This window comes from Palaemon carinicauda, chromosome 3, assembly GCF_036898095.1.
Source record: "Palaemon carinicauda isolate YSFRI2023 chromosome 3, ASM3689809v2, whole genome shotgun sequence".
NCBI lineage: Eukaryota > Metazoa > Arthropoda > Malacostraca > Decapoda > Palaemonidae > Palaemon > Palaemon carinicauda.
This window is the reverse complement of record NC_090727.1, coordinates 40,512,104-40,534,846: the sequence shown is the minus strand read 5'-3', so window position 1 is coordinate 40,534,846 and position 22,743 is coordinate 40,512,104.

Here is a 22,743-nt window from a genome sequence, read left to right as displayed (position 1 = left end):
TAGAAAACTCGCAGCTGTGATTATATGGATTTAAAAACTCGCAGCTGCGATTAAACGGATTTGAAAAAAAAAACTCGCTGCTGTGATTATACGGATTTAAAAACTCGCAGCTGTGATTATACGGATTTAAAAACTCGCAGCTGTGTTTATGCGGATTTAAAAAACTCGCAGCTGTGATTATATGGATTTAAAAACTCGCAGCTGCGATTATACGGATTTTAAAAAGACTCGCAGCTGTGATTTTACGGATTTAAAAACTCGCAGCTGTGATTATACGCATTTAAAACTCGCAGCTGTGATTATGCGGATTTAAAAAACTCGCAGTTGCGATTTTGCGGATTTAAAAAACTCGCAGCTGTGATTATATGGATGTAAAAACTCGCAGCTGTGATTATACGGATTTAAAAACTCGCAGCTTTGTTTTTACGGAGTGTGCCCTGCCCCAAGATCTAAGACCCTACCCGATATTCAAATGCAGAATTGATTACTGTGATGGCCTAAATAATGCAAGTTCTCTCCTGCATGAAACCTACTATATTATAGTGACAGTTACAAACACAACGCTTTTCACCGCACACCAATTAGTATTGCATGATCTTCCTTGTCCTACTCTTAGACATCATTTTTCAATTTTTGAAACTGAGACCACTTTTATTGCTGAATTTCTTGGTTTTGTTCATTCGAGGCTAATGATCCTCTATGAAAACCAGAACAAACTCGCCATTAAAGGCCATGTTCTGTTATGAGGTAATCAATACTTTTGTTTAAACGGCTGCTGTTTTTCACGCTTGATAGTTACGAAAATCCACGAACATATTTAGTAATAGCAACAATTATGGAGACATATATCTTCATTACCATCTCTCTCTCTCTCTCTCTCTCTCTCTCTCTCTCTCTCTCTCTCTCTCTCTCTATATATATATATATATATATATATATATATATATATATATATATATATATATATATATATATTATTATTATTACTTGCTAAGTTACAGCCCAAGTTGGAACTGCAGACTGCTATAAGCCTAAGGGTTCCAGCTAGAAAAATAGCTCAGCGAGGAATGGAAATAAGCAGGCCAGCATACTCGGTGTATGTGCAGGCAAAGGAAAATAGGCTGTAACTAAAGAAGGATCAAATGTACTGTGATACTTTCTGGCTAGTCAATGGGTTCAATAACTCTCCAGTCGTAGTATCTCAACGCCAGACACTATACAAAATTTTTTTTCCGCTATGGCGCTCATCTATGTATGTGGTGAATGCGGTAGTCTTGGAAACAAACGTGAAGAATGTATGAAGGTACGCTTAAATGTTTGTACCATGTAGGTGCCACTTGTATTAACCAATCTTGAGCACTGCTCTAACTTGTCACGAACACTGCGAAGATGCACGTCAATATGTATCAATACTTATCAGTGTGTAAACAAGTAGTGCCATTGCTTGTCATTAAGTACCAATGCAGCCTATTTTCAGTCGCACATTACGTAGACATAACTTATTCGGGGATACAGCGCAAACACCAAAATGGAGATCTTTGCCACGAGACATTGCTTGGCATCACTGGGACAAAAATCGTGCAAGTATTGGGGTGGTATTATAGGGACCAATGGGATATGTAAGTCTGCTCTTCGGCCATCTCTCCTCATTATTTTGATTTTCTCAACTTTTAATATATATGTATGTATTTTCTTATAGCCTTTAATATATATATATATATATATATATATATATATATATATATATATATATATGTATTATGTATGTATATATATATGTATATATATATATATATATATATATATATATATATATATATATTATATATATATACATACACACGCTTTCATATACACACATGTGTACATGAGTGTGTGTATTAGTTGGTCTTGAATCATACATACAGTAGATAGAATGTTGAAAAGAGGAACAATGAAGATTAAACGTTGTTATGAGAAGCGCCCCTCTGCTCTCCATTTGCTTTACCTATTTATGCATAAGGTTTTTGTTTCTGTGTGTGTGTTTAGTCAATTTTATAGCTTCTGTATATCTCTGAGAGTATCATTAGCAAATATAGGAGATATTTTTTTCTAGTAATATGGTAATCAGTTACGTAGTTATGCTAATTTCCACCGTGACTTTCTTTTCTATTTTTATAGTTCAATGTCCTTTTCCTCTAGTGCTGCCACCCATCAAAGTCGAGTATCCTCCCCACCCCACCGCCATTCCTAAACTAGGTAGTCTATATATTTGATGCTTCTTCTCCGTCTATTTCTGTCAAAAGGTTCTGCTTCCACTAAATCATTCGCCAACTCATCCTTCACTTTATCTCGCCATTTATTACTGGTCATATTAGAGATCAAAGGAAAAGAAAACCTTACTGTTATATTTTAAACTTTCATATACAAATAATCCATGTGTAGGTTTTAATATTTGATCATTCTTAGTAAAGTCATTGTGATTATATTTACTTGATTATCCAGGACTAACTACGCAGGGATATTTTCCTTTGAATGAAATATGTTAATAGAATAAAGTGCTCATGCCCTTATTAGAAAATGTTTGCATTAATAAGGGAACTTTTGCTTCTTAATCTTAATATTGTCACAGTCTTTGGAGAAGGGTCGTAAACTTTTGTTTGTCACCATTTAAAGTTTATAAGAAGTGAATGACATGATTGTAAAAGTTTTCGGCGCCGAGAAAACCAGCAGCTGTTGCAGCACGTATGAAGGAAGAAGGAAAATTTAAATTTAAATGTGCACACATACACACACACCCACACACACACACACACATATATATATATATATATATATATATATATATATATATATATATATATATATATATATATATATATATATATATATATATATATATATATATATATATATATATATATATATATAATTTCCAAATATTTTTGTATAAAATTTGTCGTCACCACAGCTTATTTTATGTTTAGTAACCAAGATTCTTAGACACGGCATGGTGATTTCTTAGAAATAGAATCATCTCTGTGTACAGAAATGATTCTTGGGGCCGCTGTCTGTTACAGGAAACGATTTGTTGGTGGAAAAAATTCGAATGACTACGTTTTAGGTCGAGGAATCAAAAGAATATTTTGTTTTAATAGAAGCTCCACTGGAAGCAGTTTTTTTAACGTACTTTATAAGAGTTCTTTCATAGTATGAGCTATTTATGAATAGCATGTTAGAACTTACCCGCACCCTTTATTATTTGGTTAGAGTAACGTTAAAACAAATTGCATCTCAGTTTATGTGTTAGATTATTTCATGTACTGTTGATTTTCTATATTTTTCAAACATTTTGCGATATCCTTTGGATGACTTCAAGAGCACACGATATCATTATCGTTATGATCGTTTTCTGTTATGATTTTCCTCTTTCTTCTCTTCTTCAGAAGTTGCAGTAATCCAAAAGTATATCTTGACTGATTGATTTTATCAGTCCTTTATCTGGAAGTGATAATAACGATAATTTTAGTTTATTTCAAGGAGTAAACAATAACTTGTTCGCTGCATTAATATTTAAATCATTGTCTAAAAAGGTTTTTTAAAAAGGAGAGATGCATCCAGCTGTTTTGGTCTCTGCTAGAGAAGGTTCTTTCATAACCGATTGATTTTTGTAAATTTACATCACCATACCAATGCTCATCGTCAGAGACAGATTATACGTGCTTCTTTTTATATTCATTTTCTAGGGATGAAACCAAAATTGGCGAAACTGCAAATGTTCGGTTCAAAATCCAAAGTGTTGTTAATTTTTTGTCTTAGGAAAGGACAAATTAAATGGCGTTCAATTATTCAGTAAAGTAGTCCTCCAGTGCTTAATCCCTTTGTCACACCGTTCTAATGAACGAGCGATGTTCATTAGGGAAAACATTACCTGACATAAATTCATGCGGAGGTTTTATAATCTGAAAATTCCCCAAGTAAACTTAAACATGTAATCCGTCATTTGATCCTTTACAAAGTTTCTAATGTTTCGTGGTTCATGGTAATGAAAATGATTTGTCATGGAAGCTTGTAAGAACTTAGTAATTTTGTTATGTTAGAGCATGGTACGAGATTCACGATGAAGCCTTGCGAGTTATTATTTTTTTTTTTTTTTTATCGTAAAGCAATGATTTTGGTTTAAGGAGCACATGTTTATTCTTTTATTTGTATCCCAGAAGTGACATAATATCAAATCCGTAGGATGTTGCGTTAATTTTACATATAAATTCCTGTTGTCGATGTATATATTTTAGAATTAATTTTACGTACAATTTTCTGTCTTCGATATATAATTTGGTATACGTTTCACTTTTTTCTGCTGCCTGCATACTTGATATTTTTTTTTCACAAAAGTTAAATTTTTGCGTAGGTAAAATAAAACTATATATTAGGTTAAATTGACTTTTGCGCATTTATATGATTTTCGGGCTTTGGTTTGGCTTGGTGCTTCATTTAAAAAAATACAATTTTTTGGTCCCCGAATTGTTTATGTTTGTGTTTTGGAGGAACGTTTGTTAGCAACTTATACAGGGATACCGGGATATTACAGGGCTACTTTTAGTATATAGTTTCCAGTTATGAAGAAACCAAGTTACTATTATTTGCTTGTTGATGTTTTATTTAAAAAAATGATTAACTTCTTTTACTTTTGTTTAGTTAGGAACTCGTGTTTTACTATATGTAAAACTCCAAGGGTATTGTGAACTTCTGCATGTATGGATGATATGCTTCTTTTAGAGACAGAAGGGTTTTACCTTTGTGTTAGATTTCCAGGTATTTTGCGGTTAATTCACGCTAGAAAGTGTTTGTGATTTAATCTGGACGCCAAGGGCATTCTTATTGTGATTCTGAACGGATTTTCACTATATTAATGAAAGGTTCTTGAGCCTATTTCTGTATTTCATATATATTTTATAATGGACAGTTGTTCCTTTGTGATTTTCCAATTTTAAAGGTATTTCTTATTTTTGTGGGGAAATGTTATTAAAGATATTACTTCGGATTATTATATGTGAAATGACCAGTTCTGTAGGAGTCGAGCTTAGCTCATTAGGCTGGTAAATCTCTTTGGATTTACCTGCATAATCGTCTAATACTTGATATTTTGTAGCTTAGTTTGAGTTCATTTTTAAAGTGTTAAAGTATATTTTATAGTAGAAAACTTGATACCACAATATACAATACAAGTGATACTTCATTGCTTAATAAATTAAACAAAAAGGTTGAATTGAAATGGAAAACTCTCTCTCTCTCTCTCTCTCTCTCTCTCTCTCTCTCTCTCTCTCTCTCTCTCTCTCTCTCATTCGGCTATATTATTCTTGTGAACGAAACCTACATCAGTGTTCATTGGAAGAGCCTCAAAGTGTAAGTCATGGCCCATATCACTGGAACTATAATAGTAAAAACCCCAAGGTCATCTATTTCTTTGCTATAAACCACCTCCACACCAATCCCAGAAATTGTCCACAGCTTCTTTTTTCCCCTTTTCCTACCTAATAACAAAGACTATAGTCCTTAGCCCTTTTCCTTCTTTTACCGTCATCCACTCCCGTTATAATCTCCCTTTAACCTCTGATCCCCCCTAACCATAATTATCTCTCTCTCTCTCTCTCTCTCTCTCTCTCTCTCTCTCTCTCTCTCTCTCTCTCTCTCTCTCTCTCTCCATATCGTATCATACCCTTATCACCTACTTCCTGTTTTATATTCTCAAGAAGAATGGTAACCTTAAATTCTCAAAATATTTTTTTTGTGAAACATGATTAGGTTTTTCATTTACTGAAAACTTGATTAATCAAGTGTGGTGAAATGGTCACAAGTAGTAACCACACCGCATGCTTCAAAACAGTCTTTTTGTTATAAATAAAACCCTTATATACAATCCATCTTGGTTTATTATGGGAAATTACCTATTTCCTATTAAAGATTTTCTTTCATAGGAACTGATTTTTAAAAAGAATGAAATGCATGTAGCCATTACTGAATATATATATATATATATATATATATATATATATATATATATATATATATATATATATATATATATATATATATATATATATATATATATATATATATATATATATATATATATATATATATATAGGGGTATGTACAGTATATAATATTACAACATTAACTTAATTTTCTCGAAAAGTGAGTGGCTTCATGAAAAAATCAACACACCAGTCAATATCACATTCATTCTTTACTTGGGGAATCATAGATGAATTCGTGCAGAAAAAGAAAACGAAACATAAGCGTTTAATCCATCTACATGGTTAGCTCATCAGCAGTGCATCAGATCCCGTTCACATATTCGAGCTTTATGGATATTAAGGGCTTTGGTGTCCCATACCTCACTCACATCATCTAACGAAATCTTTCTATCATCTCCTCCATCCTAATACTTAAGCGTGTATATAAACGCCTGCCTACAAACATTCATTTGTTTTTATTCTCTGGGAGATTTACTCCTATCGTCTCTCTTCAGATTTATTTATTTACCCGTTTTGTAAAATGAAATTATGGCCTAAAATAGATCAATAATCACGCGTTTATAATCATCATCTCCCACAAGAATGTGGAATCATTTTGAACGATAACATTCAGATTTTTAATTATCAGCATGATCAGTCTGTTACAGAACCCTACTACTACTACTACTACTACTACTACTACTACTACTACTACTACTACTACTACTACTACTGTTGATGATAATAACATAAACCCAATCCTAGTTTTCATAGGATTAGGCATCAAGGTTTCATTAACATAATTCCTTTTTCTATATGGTTATACATCCTCTTTAGGAAACCATATTAAGCCTCCCTATCTCAGCGAGGATTAATGGGAGGAAATTTATTCGGTACAACACATTATTCTAGACCAGAGATAGGTGTTCTTTTCTAGCAGGGCCTACTTTTTATTCTTATCCTCTAATTTCCATTGGCTAGTTCCCTGCTGCCTTTAAAGGAAATAAACGTATTATATATATATATATATATATATATATATATATATATATATATATATATATAAATATATATATATATATATATATATATATATATATATATATATATATATATATATATATATATATATATATATAAATATATATATATATATATGTGTGTGTGTGTGTGTGTGTGTTTGTGTTTGCGTGCGTACATGTACCGTATATTCAATTTGGATATAGATCGAATACTTATGTACTTGATCGTATACCAATTGTTTCGGTCCTTTAGTGTATTCCCTTCCATAGTATAATCAGGAAGTTCATAAAAAATCTTAGAATACATAATAGAGTTATGTATGTTTATGCATGGAGATAGGCTACTATGAATAAAAAGAAAAACTTTCCCTTAATGTAAATGTGGATTCAGATCAGTCAGATATGGGTAGCTGCTTCGTTTGTTTTAATCGTTTTTTGATTAATCATGGTCGAGTGGAAAAAAGATGTGTATTTGGACAGTTTGAGCAAAGAAGAGTGATTGAGTTTTAACATGTAACAAATGGGAAAAAGTAGAGTAAATGTTGATGAAAGAGGTTTTAGGAATTACGATGGAAGGAGAAAATAAAATAAAAACTAAAAAAAGTAAATTATTTATCAAGAGATATATTTTGAGACTAATGTTAAGGATCTTTGCTAGGGAGTCGTGACTAATAATAATCTGATATTGCATTGAAGTGGGCTGACATGTTGCTAGTGAGATTGCCTTTACCTAGTCGCTCTAGGGAGAACAGGGAGTAACTTTTTAATGGAAAATGATGGCAGTAAAGGGTAAAGGTTCCTGTTTCAGTTCCAGGATTGGGCAAGCTCACCCCCCCCCCCCCCCCCCTCCCCACACACTGTGATGCCCAATCACAGTTGTAACCTCCCAAGTAAACAGTTTAAATTGACGGTCCCTGGCTTTGATCGATCTGCTGCCATGCTAATGTAAGGCAAAAGTATTACCACTGTCCAGTACTAGACTGGAGTTTAAGTAAATTTGATTGTAGTATGCTTGTTTATACAAATTAGTGACTATATTATATGATATTTGTTAATTTTTTTTGTATGTATTTTTGGTTTTCTCCCCCACCACCAAAAAAAAAAAAATAAAAAAAGAACTATTGTACTGATAGTGATATTTAGTAATTACGAAACTATTGTCATTTTATGTTTTTGTTTGAACGTAGGTACATTACTGTATATGCATTTACGTTGACGATTACCTACATAAATTCTTTCCATTGATAAATTCTCGTTAATACATTGCTCTCCAAAGCGTCGTAGCATGTTCTTGTCACATTCGTCCACTGCATGAACACGTTTACGAAGGCCTTTCACGCAATGTCTTATTTATTGTTTTGCTTTTCAATTGTGTCTGTTGCAATACTTCAGAGCAGTGTTTGTAGTGTGTTTTTTATGAACGTCTTGCAAGGGGGCTTTGGCTTGTCCAAACTCGATAAAATTTACAGAACGGTCGCATGAAAAGGTGCGATTAATATTTCTAATCCCAGGGGGGAAATTTGTGTGAAACTAACAACTCATTTTCCAAAGATATGTTATAATAGAGCGTCATTAAAATGATAGGCAAGTCAACTTTTATGACCGGAAACTAAACGTCCAAAATAGCTATTGGTTCACATGTCTTTTTCCTAAGTATACTGTTAAAAAGGCCGTAATTTCAATCGTAAATTATCCGTAAAAAGATACTATTCTCCGCCGTATTACAGTAATACAGGCGACCGTAATTTTTACCATACTCTGTTATTATCTTTTACGGGTTGGTGACCGTAATATCACCCCTTAAGGTCAATATATCCGTTTTTAAAACGGTAAATGGCTGGCAACATTTATTCCAGAAGTTTTACCATTTTATGGGCGCCAAAAATTTTACATTGTAGGTAAACACCTTAATGAGAAAGGGAAAAGAATTCGTGAAAATTAAACGACCAGTGATAAAAAAAGAGAGCAAGTTGAGTGACAATGATACGACAGGAAGATAGATAATGATGCACCCTAATGATGGACATAAATCTCTTACAGTAAAAAGAAGGGATTCAGGGGAGTTCCAGAAATTCACTCTTCAGTTGATTGCCGAGAAAATAGCCGGATATATAAGGTGGTAGTAAGATAAAAAGGTGCGAATATCACGAAGACGAACAAAGGTCTTTTCTCCTTTTTGGTTACCAAAGTTTTTTGACGGTTGAGTCCGTCCCTGCATCTTGTGCTCTTTATTTTTCGTTTCTCTCGGTGTCAGTATTAAATTTAAAGGCACTCTGTGTCGTCACTAACTCCACCTTTTCAATGTTCTTTGATTCCTTTCTCTTCATTGCTATACTGGAAGTGATGTGAGCTTCACTTATTTTCCTTCCCGTCGTTTTTATGTTCCCTTCAGGCCTTGGAGAAATCATGACAGGATTTTTCGTGTTCGCGCGTGTATGTGTATATATATATCTATATATATATATATATATATATATATATATATAGATATATATATATATATATAGATATATATATATATATATATATAGATATATATATATATATATATATATATATATATATATAGATATATATATATATATATATATATATAGATATATCTATATATATATATAGATATATATATATATATATATATATATATCTATATATATATATATATATATATATCTATATATATATATATATATATATATATATATCTATATATATATATATATATATATATATATATATATATATATATATATATATCTATATATATATATATCTATATATATATATATATATATATATATATATCTTTGTGTGTGGGTGTGTAGTATTCTACTATAGTCGTTATGAAGATGAACCTTTTTGAGAAAAACAACTTGATGATTTCGGTCATATTCGTTATTAAAAGAACCATTTTATTAATCAACTATCTTTACTCTTTAGATAAATCTATTGGTCAGTGAAATTAATATATAGGAATTGATAAATAAGAATTCAAAAATTCAAACTCCATTTTTTTTTATAATCTTCTGTCAGTGTTATAAGACGGTCCGTTATTACTTGGGTTGATATCCATCTCATATCTTTCCCGTAATTATGGTGTTAAAGGGAACACCCTGGCAGTATTTATACTGGCTGGTCCATGACAAGAGCTCATACTGGCAAAGGAAAGCTTAATGAAACGGTATATTAGGGGGTCAATGGTGAAACAGACACTTGCAAAGTATTTTTGACTGCCGCTCACATAAGGATCACATCTATAATTGCATAGGAGTTCTGATGGTTGCGTCCACAAGGACGATGTATCGGCAGGTGCAGCTAAGAGTGGCCTAGAAACTTGAATTTCAAAGTACGTTAATTCTAGTGAGAATTATCAGATAGATAAAGCCGGGTGTGGCCTTCGTTTTTTAATTGATGAATTGTTTAATAAAGCTTTACTCCCTTGTGTCAACACCACCCAAATCTTCCCCTTATATGGTTTAAGCATAAGGCGTTATTTACACATTTCAGAGATTCAGTACTTTCAGACAGGATCGGGTTAATGCCTAAACTGAAATAATTTTGAACGATAGCATTCAGAATTTCAATTATCAGGATGATCAGTCTGTTACAGAACCCTACTACTACTACTACATAATAATAATAATAATAATAATAATAATAATAATAATAATAATAATAATAATAACTCTGATTTTTACTTGCAATATTGATATTAATCCTAACCTCATTAATATTCTACACCAGTTTACCATTCAAGTTTCACTTATATAAAAATGAAAACATCATAAACTAACTTATTATTTGAAATTCCCTATGTCTAATACATAATTACAAATACATACGAACACCATAAACAGAAACAGTTATCATAACTCTACAATTACACTGGTTATTATGGCATTCAGTATAACTCAATTGCAAAAGATAGTCAACACACTAATGAAGGTCCATGCAAGTATTAAGTTCAACACTGTACATCCTTCTTTACAAAATACTTTTGTAGCACCCAGCAGAATTGACAATTATTTACAGGGAAGTTGTAAACATGATTTTTGGATACCCTGACTGACACAGAAGCCTAAAACTTCCAGGTGTGTTTTGATATGGCCAAACAGGTCCACATTCTATTAATGAGCACACACCACCCAGGTCAGACCTATCAGAACTGGGGTAACAAAAAGTGGCAAACGAAATGGAAGTCGCCCAACCTTTGGATGAGCTCAACATTCCTGAAAAAAGTAGACAGAATTGTGGATAACGAGCACATGATTGGCAAAAGGAAAACTACTACATTGAGACGATTCACACAGTCATTGGAATGCTAAGTTCTTGTTTTTTAAATGAGAGTTTCAGCTTGCTCTTGCCTCACCTTCCTAATCATCGTGTGTGTGGACGAAGACTTATCGATTCAGCGAGTCCAATTAGGCAGTGATTTGGCAATTGCTGACATGAGCGAGCTGAAGATTAAATTCGAGTTACATTGATTCTAATGAATCTGCTCAATCAGAGAGCTGAAGGGACTGTCTGGAGCAGACACATTGAAATTATTCTAATTAAATTTGAAGCTTTAGCCTACTCCTGTCTGTATCTGTTGAATTGTCATCTGTGTGGGTTTGCCCTTAAGCAGGTTGAAGCTTAAAATAAAATATAAAAAAATGCAGATTTTAATAAGTCCATGCAGATAGAGAGAAGAAGACGGTGGCAGGATCTACGAGAGGAATCATGAATTCGAGCTACTAAATAGGCCTGACACTAGATAAATACCAAGAATTTTTTGCTATTTATAAGATCGAGAAATCATCGCATCTACAGTATGTTTACGTACATAAAACACACGCATACACACACACACACACACACACACACATATATATATATATATATATATATATATATATATATATATATATATATATATATATATAATTTGTGTGTGTATTTGTATGTATGTACAAGTGAGTTTGCATATAATTGAAACCTGTGTAGATAATTGCGTTGGCCGTGCTTATTGGCAAACTTGATTGTCTAATTCCAATCTCTAAGAATTGCCAAGTACGGCTATCTGAGGTGCCATCTTCCTACTGCTCATCAATGATAAACAGTTTGAAAGGGAATTGGCGTTCTATTTATAGTTTGATATATTTATCTTTATCTACCATTCTATCTATCTATATCTACCTATCTATTTATGTTTATATTGCATTTATTGGGAAGATTTCATGGGATAAATATCTTATATTCAAGTTTTTAAAAGGTCTGTGAAACATTTCTTATTCATATCCAATATTAATGTCAAATAGCCTCAGATAAATGGTTGCTTTATTTTATATATACTAAACATTAGCACATTTGTAAGCGTTGCCATGTTGCAGGCCAACAGCAGTTGAATTGAAATATTTTTCTCTTTAATCTGATAGTGTATCATTAGTCTCATGATTAGTTTGTTGAAAGAAGCACAATGCAGGGTGCTTATATTACGATTAAAATTTAGGTATATTTTAAGTGAAAGCAGATATTGATAGATTTATCATAAGTAAGATTATATTAGATAATTTCCTCAACGTAACGTCACCATTACTTTTTTCTTGTAAATAATGGAGTTGATACGCATGGTAAATCACAGCATTAGACCTATAAGCCTCTCCAAAAAAAAAATCAGTTCAGGAGGCATGTGCATATAACTGATCTTTGTGTATACAATAGTCAATAGGCGTAGAATTTTGATGAAAGAAAGTCATGGAAATTATAGATCAACATTATCATTAAGAACAACCTCGTTTACAGCATTGCAAGTACAAGAAGTGTAGGTATACTCAAAGATACACAGTATATCAGAGATAAGATATTAACGCAGTATATCAGAGATTAGATATTATCCTGCCATACATTCGAAGGCTGGCACGCTAGCCAGGTGCTGCATTTAGCCACTGTGTAAAATTAACCTTTAAAAAAAAAAATGAATTTCATGAGACCTTTCAAATAGAGACCTGGAACGACCTCACTAAAATTAATACATTTTAGGTTTAACCTTATAACACTTCTACCTGTACCTGCCAAGTTATTACCTGCCTGGGGTTTTCAGTAAGTGTAGTCTGGAGGGGCCAAGGTTTAATTTTTATATACATTGATACCAACCAACGTCCACAAGTGTTATCTACACTAGCTGTGTGCTTGCTCCTAGACAAACGGCAATACAGCAGGGAGAGGCTGAAACTATTATTTATGATAGACTAATTCTAAGGGTACTGGTCACGTTGGTTGTAATGGTCTCGTTGGAATCAGTGAATTTTCAACATGAGCTTCAACCTGTCTGTACCTGTCAAACTGCCATCTGCATGTACTCAGCAACAAGCATGAGCAGGAGGAAGTTTCAGTTTAAAGTACATTTATTCTAAGAACCAGCATCCTCAGCTCTCTATCTTAGCGGTTTATTTCAATCCATGCTTTTTTATTATGAGCTTCAGCCTACACCTGCTGAATCGCCATCTGTTAGAGCACAGCCTTAGGTAGGGGGGTAAAAATGAACCTGCCCCTCTGCTCCCAATCGTACTACCTAGTCAACCTACTTCACTAAACAGAGCATAAAGAAAGAACAAATACTAATAGGTTTCATAAAGAGACAATTCCAATACAGAAACAAAAACACTGAACTACAGCTATACACATTATTAGTAAGACCCTATCAAGAATACGGAGTCCAATTTTTCTGCTCTTAAAGTATTCAGAAGGATATGGATAGACTGGAAGCAGTACAAGCAAGGACCACCAAACTAGTTTCAACGCTAAGACAATTTGAATATAAACAGAGGATGGAACATTTGAACTTATTTGATCTACAAACTCGACGACTAAGGGACAGTTAATAGAGGCATTCAGAATTCTTTAAAGAATGACAAATGTAGATTACAACAATTTATTCACGCTTAACACAAATCAGTCAAGAAAGTAACGGATGCGAACTGGAATTGAAAGGATACAACACCACTCAGCGTGGCACAATTTCTTTACATACAAAATAGCAAATACATGGAACAGACTTCTAGCGGATGTAGTAAACAGTAATATGATAAACGAGTTCAAGAAAAAGTTTGACAAATGTTTAAACTAAATCGCTCTACCCAAGAGCAAATGTAGTTTCTCCAGATGGACTTTATTAAAGTCTTTTGAGACATCCAAAAGCCTTGTAACACACACTCTCTCTCTCTCTCTCTCTCTCTCTCTCTCTCTCTCTCTCTCTCTCTCTCTCTCTCTCTCTCGTAAAATTGGATTGACTTTTGGGTTCCTAATCCAGAGTAGCAACACCACCTCCATGTTCGTCTTTCGTTGCCTTTGCCTGAAGAGGAAATTTTATTTGAAACTCGTTGCGGCGTTTAAGAATCCAACAATGTAGATTGCTCTCGAGGTGATAGATATTGTAGAGTACACTGACATCTAAAAGGCATATGAAATTTTTGGAGATTATCTGATAAAACTAATTTTTGGAAAAGAATAAGATTAATATTGTACTTATTGATATAAACCTTACTCTTCGTTTTAATATTCCCGTAGGAAAAAGCAATGAGCCAAAACTCTAGATGAAATTAAAGGAAGATTAGTAGAGAAATAATGTTTTTTTCTTAAATTAGTATTGTATTTTTTTCTGTAGGATATAAACTGATTTTTATGTATTAAAATAGAATAGCATACTCAAAACTTGTAAAGTGTGGGAATTAAATTCCTTGGGAAGTTAGATGATCCGAGATAATTACCTTCAAATTTGCTAATCTCATTAAGGTCGTCGTCGCATGGCAAGAAGCGCCGCACTTTGCCAGTAAATGGTCCAAGATTTTCGACCTTGTTGACATTACCACTTTACATAAGGAGATTAGCTATATGCTCCACTCGTATATCCCCAATGAGTGACTCATATTTGATTCTATGATTAAATCATTTACGGATTTGTCACACCTGTTTTATATGCTGGGAATCATATTTGAATCATCTCCTGATAGTATTTTAATCATATGGCTGTATTTTATTTCTTTTCGAGTGAAAAACCAATGTGTTACCTATATAAGAAGTTTTAGGGATTGATACAAACTCTTATTTGAACACATTTCTTCTCAAATTTCCCATCTTTCTTCTAAGGAATAATTGCGCATAAAGTTCTGATCAGTGATGTGTGAACAAAAATATTTTGATTTATTAATTTGGATAACGGTTTCGATCTTATCTTTCCGCGAACTGACATTTTTTAAGAGTTTATAAACTAAGATAATGATGGATTGTTGACGTAACTCTGCAGAAATGTCACTTTACTGTATATTGCATGTTTGGTCGACAGGGCATACGATGAGGAAGAGACTAAGTAAGAACGGTGAGCGAGTTCGTTAAGAGTCTGCATGAGCGATCATCACTGCGAAGCCAGAAAAAAGCTATCGCTAAAGTTTTTGCGATCATTTTAGTTTTCATGGGCATTGGGCAAATGACCTCATCCCTCATAAAATACTAAGATTTTTACAGATCAAACTGGGTCACAACTAAAAAGGAAATCTTCCATTTATTAGCGTTTGCTTCATGCAAGTATGGTACTTATAGATTACTGTATCAAGTTATCTGATTGTGTTTATATTGTTGGAGGAATAATATATCCACATTCATTGTCAAGAAAATTTTCCCAGTTTATGATTTCCTTTCAGGTACAAGGATGTTCAATCCTGTTTGAAAACTTTATATAATATATATATATATATGTGTGTGTATATATGTGTGTGTATATATATATATATATATATATATATATATATATATATATATATATATATATATATATATATATATATTAAAGTTTCTTCCAGAAGAACTCTTTATATTTTCATAAATTGATAGTTATAATTAGTTAATTTGAGATATCATCAGCTGTGGCAGACAAGAGGAAAGTAGAGAAAGTTAAATCTACCATTTATTTTATGAAGAAAGAAAAATACCCAGAGCAAGTCAATTTTATTTCATTTTATATCAAAGGGGAGGAGGGAAAAGACCTTTTTATATATAGTATAAAACCATTTGAGAGAGAGAGAGAGAGAGAGAGAGAGAGAGAGAGAGAGAGAGAGAGAGAGAGAGAGAGAGAGAGAGAGAGAGAGAGAATATATGTATTTATGCACACCATTTAATATAGTCTTGTATGACCTATTGCGGAGTAAATAGTGCTGCAAAAATCCCGCTGCATTACAGTTGTGGATGTCATTCAGAGGCACTCGGGTGTCCAATCTAAAGATCATTATCAGAACATACACAGCAGCTCCTCCATTCATTAGGTTTAAAGGTTGTGAAGTTTTGGGTTAAGGAAAACTGCACAGAATCAGGGAAATGTATAGAAACAACTCCCCACTATATTTTTTTCCATTCTCTATTAATATGCCTTTGGGTCATGAATAGACTACGCAAGCAATCCCGTGAACACGCACGCAAACCTTTACAAACCACACACACACACACACACACACACACATATATATATATATATATATATATATATATATAAATTATAGATGCGTATATGTATGCACATACTTCTATATATCTTGTGTATGTGCATCTATATAAATGTGTATATACACAGTATATTATTATTATTATTATTATTATTATTATTATTACCTGCTAAGTTACAACACTCATTAGTAAAGCAAAATACTATAAGTCCGGGGGCTCCAACGGGGAAAATAGCCCAGTGAGGAAAGGAAACAAGGAAAAATAAAATATTTAAGAACAGTAACATTAAAATAAGTATTTCCTATATAAACTATAAAAACTTCAACAAAACAAGTGGAAGAGAGATAAGATAAAATAGTGTGTCCGAGTGTACCCTCGAGCAAGTGAACTCTAACCCAAGACAGTGGAAGACCATGGTACAGAGGCTATGGCACTACCCAAGACTAGAGAACAATGGTTTGATTTTGGTGTGTCCTTCTCCTAGAAGAGCTGCTTACCATTGCTAAAGAGTCTCTTCTACCCTTACCAAGAGGAAAGTGGCCACTGAACATTTACATTGCATTAGTTAACCCCTTGAGAGAAGAATAATTGTTTGATAATCTCGTTGTTGTCAGATGTATGAGGACAGGGGATAAACTGTAAAGAATAGGCCAGACTATTCGGTGTATGTGTATGCAAGGGAAAATGAACCGTAACCAGAGAGAATGATCCAATGTCACACTGTCTGGCCAGTCAAAGGACCCCATAACTCTCTGGCGGTAGTATCTCAACGGGTGGATGGTGCCCTGGCCAACCTACTACCTATATGTATATATTTATTAAAAGTTATCAGTAAATAACTGGTGGCTGCAGAAATAACCAAAGGCACAGCCTCGTATTCCATTCACGTATTAGATCAAGAATGAACCCAAAGGCTTAAAAAACATCACAAGAGTAGTTACTTTTTATATCTGGAAACTCTTAACCAACTACGCCACTATCTCCGGAATAAGGTCTGTCAGTGTATAGTGAGGAAATTATCAGTTTAATGAAGGTGAAAGAGATTATCTGTGATGTGAATGCGAGAAACAGGGATAGGTAATGTTAAGGATTACAGAGAAAAGAATACACGTAAAAAAAAAGTGGGATATGATTAACAAGTAAATGAAGAGTAAAGGTTAAAGAGCAGAATGATACAAGAATAAAAGATACAAATGGTGGGATGCTGTCTGAAGAGATGGCAGCCTTGGGTCGATGAAGTGAATTGTGTTTTCGTGGAATGGCACAGAAGAGGCTAAGCTGAGAGATGCGATAATTCAATTTTGAGTGAAGAAGTTACTGTTGAGGATTTCTGAGGAAAATAAGAAGTTGAAAGTAAGAAAGGCGCGAAGAGTTGATTCGATTTTGAATGAGATTATGTGGTACGGAGGTGAAAGTGGGACTTGGAAGCTGACCAGGATTTATAAGCTTTAAATAAAGATTCTTTTTACAGTAAGTGCTCTTTTGTGCAAAGGTAAAGAGTATATAGAATTATATAAAAAACTATAAGGGTTTCTGTACGTAGTGTATCAGGAGCCAGCAAAGGTATAAGCTAGGTGTTAGATGAGAGGTTAAGCCAGATAGAAGAATTGATGGTGAGTTAGAGAAGAAATATTGGAATGTCAATCAGGTTTTTATAAGAAAACAGTTATACGAAAAATTTAGAAAATACGTGTATAAGCGGTATGGAGCATATTCGTGTCCAGAGAAGGTATTTAAGGTTTTAAGATGAAAGTAAAGCATTTGTTTGTTTGGCCAAGTCGCTATTCTGCATGGCTGTTTGATATCAATCTTAATCGATGGAGTGATGTTTGCAGTCGGAGAAAGGGTACTACGTGTATTGGCAAAGTTGTAAGTTAAGATGGTTGTGAGTACAGTATAGGGTTAAATGTTTTGTGTTGACAGATGGTTAAGAAATGATAAGGGGATAAACAGAGAAACTACACTTAAGTGAAAGTCTTTCAAAATGTTCGCTAGAGGAGAAATTTGGAGTAAATGTAAGCAAGAGTAAGGTTGTGAGTGTAATTTGAAACTGGTTGGATAAATGATTACTGGCATGGTAAGTGGAAGGATGGAAGCAGCAGACTCCTCAGGGTATTGGAAGAAAATATTTTGAGTGATGATGTAATAAGAGAAGAGGCGAGTCACAGAATAGGTGAAGCAAGGGAGGCGACATGTATGTGTGTGCAAAATATTGGGAGTAAACTTCGAACATTTGTGAATCCCGGGTTGGAATGTGTGAAGGCATTTTCGGGCCAACTGTCGTCAATGGAAGTGAAGTGTGGAAATGATAGCCAAAAAGACGCTTTAGAGAACATGTAAATTTGTCAGAAGAAAGAGTAAAAATGGTAAAAGGGCTGATGCACATAAATGGAGAATATATTTGGAAATATGTCGATAGGAGGAGGAAATGTAGGTGAAAGGAGTACACCGTTCGGAAATATTACGATGAAGGTGCAGCAGGCGAAGTGGGGTTTTGATAGATGTGTTTGATTCAATTATATGGCTGTCTTCTGCCGTTGAGTGGCCGTTACAGAACCCACTTCCCAGATAGTCTATCTCTTCTCATAGATAAGCTTGATCATGGATTTAATTTGTGTATTTACATATGTATTTTTTCAATCCTCAGCAGTAGGCCTTTGAATATACATATTTTGTAGGAATTTGAAACGAGAATTTGTTTGTCATGTTTAATTAACTAACTGGTCAATTTTAAGGATAAATATGGTTTCTCGTCCCCTTATTATTCAGGCCGCGATGGTTGGGTATTCTAAGAAGACGGGCTATAGAAGGGAGCGAAATGTATCTTATGTATTCTGTGCTTTTGAAACTAGTTTCTGAAATCACCGAACACCTTGAGTGTTTTTTATAGTCTATTTCTTCCTGACAAAGTTGAAATAATTCTTCCCGAAATTTCATAACTATTAAATGCCGTTTCGGGAAAACTTCAGTAAATCGAACAAAATAATCATATACTTTTCCCCCAAATCTCTGCATTTGAGTGTGATGATAACGTTTCCCATTTTTGGGAACCAACATCTCAGGTTTTGTGCGAGGATTAAGCTAAGGGTTTTATCCTTTTAAAATCTCCATTTGCTGTTTTCATACATGAATATTTCGGATACAATATTCTGTAGACATTTACGCGCCTACCGCCCCCCCCCCCCCCCCCCCCACCACCACCACCAACACCAACACCACCCCATCCCTGCTTTCCCAAATATAACAGACGACTGCAATCAAAATTCCATGTCCATATGGGAACGTCACACTTTCGATGTTTATAAAATAAGTGAAGACACAAGATTATGAAAAGGGAGGAGGCGGATATGGAAGGGCAAGAAGAAACTTATGAAAGAAAGAGGAAGAGAAGAGAAAGGAAGAGGAGTCCAAGAGGGATAGGGAGTCAGGTTTGATCTAAGTTCAATGAAATGTCCAGAGGTTCACATCAAATGCTCAGGTTTTTTCAATATAACACCAACCTCTAGTAAAACCTATGGTTAGGGCCCTTGCTGGCATAAGGCCAGCATAATCTAGACCAACTGAGAAAACAGAGAAAAAAATGGTAGAAGAATATGAGGATAAAAGTAAAAATGAAGAAATAAACAGAAGAGTTGGGGAATGTGATTCCTCATCTTTAGTGTGACGAATTACCTCTCGGGAATAGGAGATGCAAAGAAGGCCCCTCCATCACTTCGTTGGATGGTGTTGATGGAAGAAACGTCCTGGAATCGATTTCTTTACTTTCTTCTTCGTGTTTGTTTACTTGATTTCTCTCATTTCCTTTAGGTTTTCCTCTAGGTTGGTCTTTATATTTTCTTTATGCAAATGTATTTTTCCTGCGTTTCGTTTAAGGTTAGATATCTGATATCTAACAAAACGGATAATTTTCTCTCTCTCTCTCTCTCTCTCTCTCTCTCTCTCTCTCTCTCTCTCTCTCTCTCTCTCTCTCTCTCTCTCTCTTCTTGTCAAACTAGTAGTACCTACAGTATGATAAAGAGGAAATATCAATATTTCATGTTTTGTGTTTTTATTAGTTATAATAAGGTTGTTTTTATTAGTTATAATAAGGTTGTTTTTATTAGTTATAATAAGGTTGTTTTTATTAGTTATAATAAGCACTTTGGATTGGGGTAATTCCCTTAAGCTCCTGATGTATTTATCATGTGATTTTTTGGCAATATCAATTAATACATTTTTGAAAAAATATTCTGTTCAGTATATTTTTCCCTTTGCAGAAGCGTCTTATTTAATATTACTTATATTACTTACATTGGAACAATACTATTTTAATATTGGCAAGATAATTAGTTTTTTATTTTTACTTAGACCTTTCATATTTCAATGCAAGGTACACAAACAACTTGAATTTTGTATGCAGTATATATATATATATATATATATATATATATATATATATATATATCTATATATATATATGTGTGTGTGTGTGTGTGTATGTGTGTGTGTATGTGTGTGTGTCTACAATGTTTGTGAGCAAGCAAGCCAAAAAAACAGTTGGAACTTTAAAATATATTGGTTACGTGGATAATGCAAATTTCTTGTGTAGTGAAGAAGGAAGGGTTGAGCAATGCGAAACGACAAAGAAAAAAAAAGGTTAGCAGTGCTTAAAAAATGGACCTATGCTTTTGTAGGTGGTTTAGTCAAATGGAAATTTTTTTTATTAGATATAGTGAAAGGTCTGGAAGAATGGGGGACAAAGTGGAACAGTAAAACTTCGCTGCCGTGGATTGTGTATGTACTCAATGCATATGCTTATTATATATATATATATATATATATATATATATATATATATATATATATATATATTTATATATACATACATATATTTATACATATATATTTATATATAATTTGTATATTGTATATGTATAGTAAGTATATATAAGTAGATCTCACGACAGCTGACGCGTGAGGAGCATAGATGATGTCCAGAGCTATGTAAGGAAAAGTTTAAAGACCTGAATGGAGTTAACACCATCGTCTTAATGGTAATAATATACACGCGCGCGCCCACGCGCACGCAGTCTAATGCAGGACAAAGGTCTCAGACATGTTACGGGCCGACCAAGGGAGAGGCCCGTGCCAACAAGGAGTGTTGGCTTTAATACACCACCTCAGACATGTCAATTCATATCTGGGATTTGGCCAGTTTTCATCACCCCGCTGGCCATTGCAGATTGGTGATGATGGGAGGTTTTCGTCTGATCGCTCACAGCAAACCAACCTATTATCTGTGGCCCTGATCATGGCGATATACAAACCCTTTCACCACGTTAAGGTGAACCCACTCAGAAAGGAATATATAGGTATACTGTATTTGATATAATATATATAACCTACACAATGTATATATATTATATATGCATGTATACACACACACACACACACATATATATATATAATATATATATATATATATATATATATATATATATATATATATATATATATATATATATACATTATAGTGTATGTGTTCCGTGATTCGTTCTTTAATATAGGCCCAGTGAAAGCTCTTCTCCTTACGAAGCGGTTGGCCCTCAAGAAAAGACAAAATAGTTGCACATAAAAATTCATCAATGCTTCTGCCAATCCTCTTAAATCCACAGCTTCCTTTTTTCCTTTCTTATCAGTAAAATTGTCTCTTTTCATATGTATTATGACCGTATTCATTAATAAACCATAGGATACAGAGGACTTGTACGAATCAACTATATTTTTATGACAAGACTTTGGTAATCTCTTTAATGATCATATGTTTGCATACTGGATGAAAATTCTCTATTTGCATATCAAACATCGGAACCCCGTTTGGATATCGTTGTGTCATTATCTGAAAGATATGAGTTGGATAGAAATATTTATAAGAACTTTCTTCTATCGCATAAGCAACCTGATTCTTCTTATTTTACGTAATGGAATGCAGCGAGGAACAACGCCCGAGCGTTTTATGCTCACGATCTGCATTCTGCTTCAACCCGAGAATTATTTTTGTTACTCTTCATTTTGTCCGAATCCGAAGAAGTGATATTCTATTTGGGAATCGAATGACAAAAGAAGGGAAAAGGGGAACCAGAGAACAAAAATAAACTTCGGCTGGTCATTCAAAGATATCGATTCTTCAGGATATATCTTTGTAGGATCAAAATTTAATTATTTATTATTTTTTTTTCTTGCTGACTGATTGTCACTGTAGTTCCATA